This window comes from Neolamprologus multifasciatus, chromosome 6 (assembly GCF_963576455.1).
Source record: "Neolamprologus multifasciatus chromosome 6, fNeoMul1.2, whole genome shotgun sequence".
Taxonomy (NCBI): Eukaryota; Metazoa; Chordata; class Actinopteri; order Cichliformes; family Cichlidae; genus Neolamprologus; species Neolamprologus multifasciatus.
In genome coordinates, this window is record NC_140444.1 from 38485866 (window position 1) to 38493490 (window position 7625).

General features: G+C 45.5%; 1 long non-coding RNA gene and 1 pseudogene across 1 annotated transcript; one reads left to right on the plus strand and one right to left on the minus strand.

Annotated features, from left to right (window-relative positions):
• Window positions 1-88: 88 nt before the first annotated feature.
• On the plus strand, window positions 89-6815 carry LOC146517680 (uncharacterized). Its single transcript, XR_014874363.1, has 2 exons — window positions 89-566; window positions 6470-6815. It is a non-coding gene; the product is annotated as an uncharacterized LOC146517680 (long non-coding RNA).
• On the minus strand, window positions 4507-5577 carry LOC146517681 (pancreatic progenitor cell differentiation and proliferation factor B pseudogene; annotated as a pseudogene).
• Window positions 6816-7625: the final 810 nt, after the last annotated feature.

Below are 7625 nucleotides of genomic sequence, written 5' to 3' on the forward strand. Positions count from 1 at the left end.
TGTTTCTGCACGTACCAACTGTCTGTCCTTGGCTGTATCCCAGAATACTTCAGGCAAAAAAAACCCACGGCCCGAGCCGCGAATACCAATCTCAAAGTTTCCTTTTATAGCAAAACGTTTGAAGAAGACTGTCTACAACTTATTTATTACATTAGAACATCGTCTTTGAAAAATGTCACTCAGGGTTAAGATGGCATCACAGTTACTGAGTCTGTGCTTGTTAGAGTTAGGAGTGCTGAATGTTCTGTTCTTTGCTGCTTGAGGTAAATGCAGTCTTTGATACATTAGACATAGATATGCTGCAGCACAGGGTTGGTACATCTGGGGCTAAAGTATTCCTTTAACTGCATTGATGATGTTTCTAAAGTTCATTGAACTCAGCGTGGTGCAAACTGCGTATGAATAACTTGTCTCCTTCCTCACTCCCTCGTTCTCTTTAGGAGGTGTAAAGGTAACATGTGAGTACAGAACTCACCAGGAGGGGGTGCAACAGGAGGAGATCACCATGGTAACCAGAGGGAGAAAAGACAGCAGTCTAAAGGTCAGACTCCAGGCCAGGGTCATTGGTAGGTGCTTGTGCACCGACAGATACACACACATACGCACACACACTCATACAGGACTGCATCTTTATTACCTTGTTGACTTTACACAGATCAAACACAGTTCAACAGGACACCGTGCAGCAAAGTGAAACATTATAGTATGAGTATTATGCTTCAGTACATCTGGAACTGAGATTCTTGTTAAGGTGGACGGAGTCCTGAAGAAAGGATATGTGGAGATTTTAAAGAAAACTTGAGTCTGGATCGTTGCTTTGACCTCCAACAGTCCAAAGCTGATGCAGCTTCTGGTGAAGAACTGCATCCAGAAGACCAAAGGAAACATCAGTGATTGGCCTTCACAACACCTTGACTTGACCCCCATGGAAAAACTGTGGGGTGAACTGAAGACCAAGGACCATCAAACCTGGACGAACTTTCTATGTTTTACAGCTCTTGGGGAATTTTTTTTTCATAATGAGGGCCAATTATTTCGTCATCGTCTGTATAGTTGGATTTCTGCGATTTAGAAGATAGTTAAAATGCATCTGTTGAACTGGCTGGATACTGGAGAGCCCAGCACATTTGTAAGTTTCTTACCATACAGTTTAATTTAGACCATTTTAAGGGACTTTATATAATAAGAAAAAGACCAGCAACAGTAATGATTAAGCAATCCCTGATGAGCAGCACTGCCGCTGGTGGCCTTTTAACAAGAAAAGACTTCTGGCAGAGCCAGGCTAGTTGAGGGGTCATAGACATCTGCTGAACATGTTGGTGTGTGAGGACAAGGACTGGGTGGAAACAGAAACAAAGGACAAAGCTAAACAAACTATTAGTTAGTACTTTTTGTCATGTTACAGCCTTAATTTAAAAAGGATTAAACTCTAACTAAGTCCTCCCAGCCACACTCAAGCACATCTTGGTTGGTTGTAGGACTAGCCTTACTCAGGGCAGATACACATGGAGGCACAACCAGGTCCTCAGGTGTCTAGCTGAGAAAGTTGAGTGCAAAAGAGAATCCATCAACCCTCAACCTTTCACTAACCAAGAGGAGCGTCAGCTTTCATTAATATTTGTCCGGGAAGGAGACAAGCCGAGGACAAGCCCCTCAACCCCAGACCTGGGCCCGCTGAAGGCCACCAGGGATTGGCAGATGCAAGTGGACTTGGATCAGAGGCTAATTTTTCCCACAGAGATTGTAACAACTACCAGACCTTGTCCTTTGGTCTAACTCCTAAAACTTGCGTACGTTATTGAGCTGACGGTACCATGGGAGGAAGCAACTGAGGAAGCATTTGAGCGTAAGAAGCTGCGGTATGCCAACTTGGCAGCTGAGGCAGAGGATAGAGGCTGGAAGATCAAGGTGCGCCCCGTGGAAGTGGGGTGCAGGGGCTTTGTTGCCAGTACAACAGCAAAACTGCTTAGAGAGATTGGGATCAGAGGACAGGCGCAAAGGCAGGCTATAAGAGAACTAGCTAACACTGCTGAGAGGACCAGTCACTGGCTATGATTAAAAAGGGCTGACATCACTTGGGCAGCTAAGGCAGTCAGCTAACCACGAGAGAAAAGAAATACTCCGCTCTTCTCCCCTCTGCTCTTCTTCCCTTTTCTGGGAGGCAGTGGGGACGTAGAGCGTACAGCCTGATCCGGCGGGGAGGTGTGGGAAGCGAGATCGGGCGCCCCCCTTCCAGCTCTCCTCTCTGCTCTCTCCTATCTTGTCCCTTTTGTCTTACTTCTCTCTATCACCTTTTCTATCCCTTTGAAGAAGTTAGGCTCCATAAATGTAAAAGCGGTAAGTATTATTCCTGTTGCAGTGAAAAGATAGAAAATAAACTGTAGGAAACTAAACAGAAGAAAGAAGAAGATAAATAACAATTTAATCTAAACCAGTGACACACTCCGGGGCCTGATCAACCCTGGCAGGGCCTCCTTGGATCAGGGCGTCTAGGGATAATAGCCAAAACACCCGATGAATCCAAAGTCCACTACTGATGATGTGTCCCAAATCTCAATATGATAATCTAGATCAGATCTCTAATCCCACCCCAAAGAATTGCAGATTAGCTTGGGTAAAAGACCGAAAGTTGAGGCACACAACGATGTGTGCTGCTGGCAAAGTTTCTGGGCTGCCTCTCCTCATAACAGCCATCCCTCAAGATTCTCGCCATTTAAAGCAGGGACTATAACATCTAGTCCTTTTACTGAATCAGAACTCTGGAGTGATCCAGTGACCGCTGCGAATGGGCAGCTGACAATCGGGGAAAGACCAGATGACAGCCTGGAAAGACTGCTGACAGGAGGGAATAGACCCTAATGGGGCTGGTGTGGGTTAGTGCCTCATACCAGCAGGACCCAGCGCTTTTTAGCGTACCTGGGTACACCCATTATTGCTACAGAAGTCTCAAAAGAGAAGGGTCTACGAGAGCAGTGGTGGAAGAAGACCCTTTCCGGACGGATTTAATGGCAACGAACCACGGAACGGTACCACCGATGAATAGATCAACCAGCATTGCAAATAATGGACCATCAATGATGGTAGGAAAGAAGCTGCAGAACTGCATTTGTGGCTGGCCAAAACTAACAACTGACATGGGCCTTAAAATCCACCAAGGCAGGAAGAAGTGCCTCAGTGAGCTGAGAAAGGGGCCTTGCATTGACACACACTTTTCAAGAAGTAAGTCAAATCAGTCGAGTGAATCCCAGAGGCAGGAGAATCCCCACAGTCCTCAGGGTATCAGCACCCTGTTCGAAGTTCATTGTTGTACAGACTCCCCCATAGTCTCCAGATTGGAACTCAGTCAAATCCAGCTAGTAGCAGTTCCCAGTTTAGCCAGCCACACCCAATATTAGATTCTAGCTCTACCTTAATATCAGCCCCTAGCTTGGAGTTTAGCCGCAATCAACACCATCAACCAGCCCAGAGCTCATTCAGAAACAGCCGACAGAATCTTCCAACACTGAGTCTAGCCAACCTCTACCAGCAAGGGAAAGGAAGAGGGAAGGTAGGAAAGATCAGATTCTGTGGCCCAGATCCAGTGAGAAAAGAGAGTGGGTCTGGCTCTTATACTAGATCAACAAAAGGGTCCAGTTGAAAGGAAGCTGGCGAACCTGGGAACCATCATCTACAGCTATGGGGCTGAGCGATGTGGGGTAAAGAACAAGACTCAGAGCAGAAAGGCCATTTCAACCAGTTAAATTCCAGGAGACAGCAGGAAATTGATAGAGGCATGAACCAGTTACCATTCCGACTGATATGCCGCCTATCCAGGCACCTGAACACCAAATGGACATAGGACCACCAACATGGAGTGAAGTGGAGAAGGTAGTGAAGCAGGCAAGAGCAGCATCGGCCCCAGGACCTAATGGCATCTCATATAGCCTCTACAAAAACACCCCGCGAGTCCTCAAATACCTGTGGACGCTGATAAAGGTAGCGTGGCAGAAAGGAGTGATTCCAAAGGCTTGGAGAAGAACAGGAGGTATTCTGATCCCTAAGGAGAAGAACTCCTCATCCATCAGCCAGTTTCGCCAGATCAGCCTGGTGAACGTAGAGGGAAAAATCTTCTTCAGTGTCTTGGCCCAAAGACTATCTGCTTTCCTGCAAAGAAACAACTACTGTACATTGACACATCAGTGCAGAAGACCGGCATCCGGGGCTTCTCTGGATGTCTGGAGCATGCCAGTGTCATTTGGCACCAGATTCAAACTGCCAAGAAAGAACGAAGAGATCACGGTCTTTTTAGACTTTGCCAACGCCTTTGGGTCAGTTCTGCATTAGATCTTGTGGATGGCCTTAATATTCAGCGTACCAAACCACATCACAGGCTGGTCAAACCTACTATAAGGATTTTACAGTTTTGTGTGACAGCTGAGAACACCACCACAGCCTGGCAACACCTGGGAATTGGAGTTATGGCAGCTGCACGATTTCCTCGAGCACCACAGAGAGGTCATTATTGGCTGCTTCTGTTTTTTTTAAGTTTATTATTGGTTGTTAATTTAAAAAGTGAGGTTAGAGGAACAGAAGACGCAGCCACACTACGACGTGTACCAAAGGAAAAACAGAAACTAAGGCTGTAAACATGACTTCCTCCCGTCACCTAGCATTGGCTGATGGTTCGATTCCCTATCAAGTGTGGTGGCGTGGACCAAGAGAGACCACAGGATCATGAGGAGGTGGGGCTACCCGCATCAATGCTCTCACTCGCCTGCTGCTACATCACCATCTCCCAGGAAACGCAGGTGATCTGACTGTTCGTCACCACACCCAAGACCCCCGGCTTGTGCTGTTCCTCCTCAGTGAGTGGGGTCATCCCCGGCTGCTTATCAAAGAAGAAGCTGGACTACCAGGTGCTGCAGTCCTGGATGTGAGGGAGGACTTCACCACATGAGCTGCTGCTGGACGTAGAGCTGATGCACCTTTGATAGTAGTTGGAGGCCGCCACGAGAGACCCTCCTGCTGGCATAGCTGCCATTGTTGGGCTGCTGGTCACTGCACACTGTGCTGATGGAACCCTTGTGTGGACCCAGACGTGCTTAATGTTCGGGAGTACTCACTTCGATCAGCTGGCGAGGCTGGGGGAGTGAACGTTAGGCAACGGGGCCCATTTGAAAAGAAGTTTTGGGTAAATGTGTGTCACAAAACAGTGCAAGCAGGAGAAGGACCCAAACGCAAACTCACCAGAACGGGAACTTAACTCAAAAATGCAGCTTTAATTGCTGAACAGAAATAAGGGTGATACAAAACATTGCAAACCAAACTGGGAAAAACTAATACATGAGGAGACTCCGGGAGAATCACACACAGCTATGAGGGAGGACGCGACACTAACAAAGAAACACAAGGCTTAAATACACTGAAGGATAATGAGGATAATGAGACACAGAAGGAGAGCACAGCTGGGAGTAATTAGACTGAACTAGACAAGGGAAGCAAAACTAGAAACACTGACATGAGACACAGACCTTCAAAATAAAACAGGAAACACACTGATAACTGAAACCTAGGGAAATGACAATAATGAAAACCGTACAACCAAGGACTTAGAACATAAACCATATGTAAACATACACGGCAGACCCAGTGGCATTTTGATACTTTTTATTAATGCTTTGATGGTTGCTGTCCACAATACTCACAGAGCTGCAGCTCTCCTGCTTCCCGCTCAACATTATCACAACAACAACGCCAACCACCGGACCCAGTACAATATTTAATTCGGCGGGGCGTGATTGCGGATACCGTGCAGGTGCGCCTGCCTCCTCTGCACGGCACCGCAGGCCACGCCCCGCCACACCATAATATAAAAATATAAGAACTCAAACTGGACCGTGACAATGTGACCCTCCAACTTTCGAGTGAGTTTCAGTGACGCTGTGGTATCTTTCTCTTTTCAGGCTGCACTCAACTTTATTTTGTTTGCAGTGAAGCGAGAAGCTTAAGAAAAGCCAGTGGCAGTGCTTGTTTTTTTTCAGCAGGCCTTTTCTCTCCGTCTCTCTTCTCGTCTGTTTTTCTTTCCTTCTCCTTCTGTTGAGTCTCTTCACAGCTTCTCTTGTCCTCGTCTTTCCCGTCCTGTGGTGCTGTCCGTTCTGACTGTAACAACTTAAAAATATAATAAATAAATAAGTAAAGATTGAATAAACCATCATAATCTATTGGACCCATATACCAAAAGCTCTAATGATCCATTTGGAAAATAAAGCATTGCTACAGTGCTGGACAGGACAGACAAAAAAGAAAAAAGAAAGAGCTCATTAAGTTCTCATAAAGAAAATAAACCATTTTTATGCTACTAAGAGCTAAAGTTATTTCAGTAACAACGGCCTGCATTGCTGTCTAAGCATTTCATGGAATGTCACATAGTTTTTCCCTGCCGGCGTCTCTCCATCTACTCTGACATCTTCCCCTTTTTTCCTCTGTCCAGACCCACATCACGGCACCCCCATGCTGCTGGAGGGGGTGAGGTGTCTGGGTGCCAGGAAAGATGCCCACACAAAGCACAGCAGTGATCGTAAGAAGATATGAAGTGTGTAACTGCTGAAAGTACTCAGTGACTGGGTCAGGGAGCAGTCGAGGGGAGAAACATGGATCCATTCATTAATAAGTAGAATTCATCTGAAGGACAAACAAACTGCCCTGAAAGTGGAAAAAGGTTTTTCATCACAGTCACAGTCATTACATTTACACGAGGCTGCCATAGAGAAATAGAGCCTCTGCTGCTGAGGCCAGTCAAACCAGTGTTACAGCACACACACACACACACACACACACACACACACACACACAACACACACACACACACACACACACACACAACAGACAGACACACACACTGTATCTAGCATTTCCGAGCAGCATGTCTTCATTATCTGTGTGCCTGCAAACTCTCTGGTTTCAGTGGTTTCAGATCCATTTCTCTCTCACGTTGGTACAAATTAGTAAACACTTTTTATATTTCACTGTTTTTACACAAGTAAGCAGCACGTCTTTATCAAGATCAATAAGCTGCTCGCAAACAAGAGTTTTAGTCAAAGGTAATGTAGTAATAATTAAACATTTTAGTATTATTTGTTGACTCCATGTTCTGAGTGTTACATTTTGCCAACTTGTCTATTGGCGATAAAAAGTTAAAGTTAGACTGAAAGCGGGTTCAAGTGTCCAGTGTTCTTCATGTCATGATGTTGCAGTGCACTCACACAGAGGCTGTGGATGCTCCAACAGCACAACTGTGGTTTGTCACTGATATGTGAGACTTGAGTTTGTGCAGCTGAAAGCAGATGAAGAGGTAATTAAAAATAAATAAATAAAACAAATGTATATTTTTATATCTATATATATGTGTGTGTATATATATATAAATTAGTTTGTGTGCTGCAGCAGGCCCTGTACTGATGAGGTCCGCATGGTTCCCTCATTTAGATCCAGGCAGACTTTGAGGTCATAAGTCATGATGTGAGCTGTTAACTTTTGGATTAGCTTGTGTGTTATTGCACTGAACATCTCAAGAACTTCAATGTTCTTTTATTTATTTTCAGTGTTGGGGAGTAACAGAATACATGTACCGAAGTTACGTACAGTTG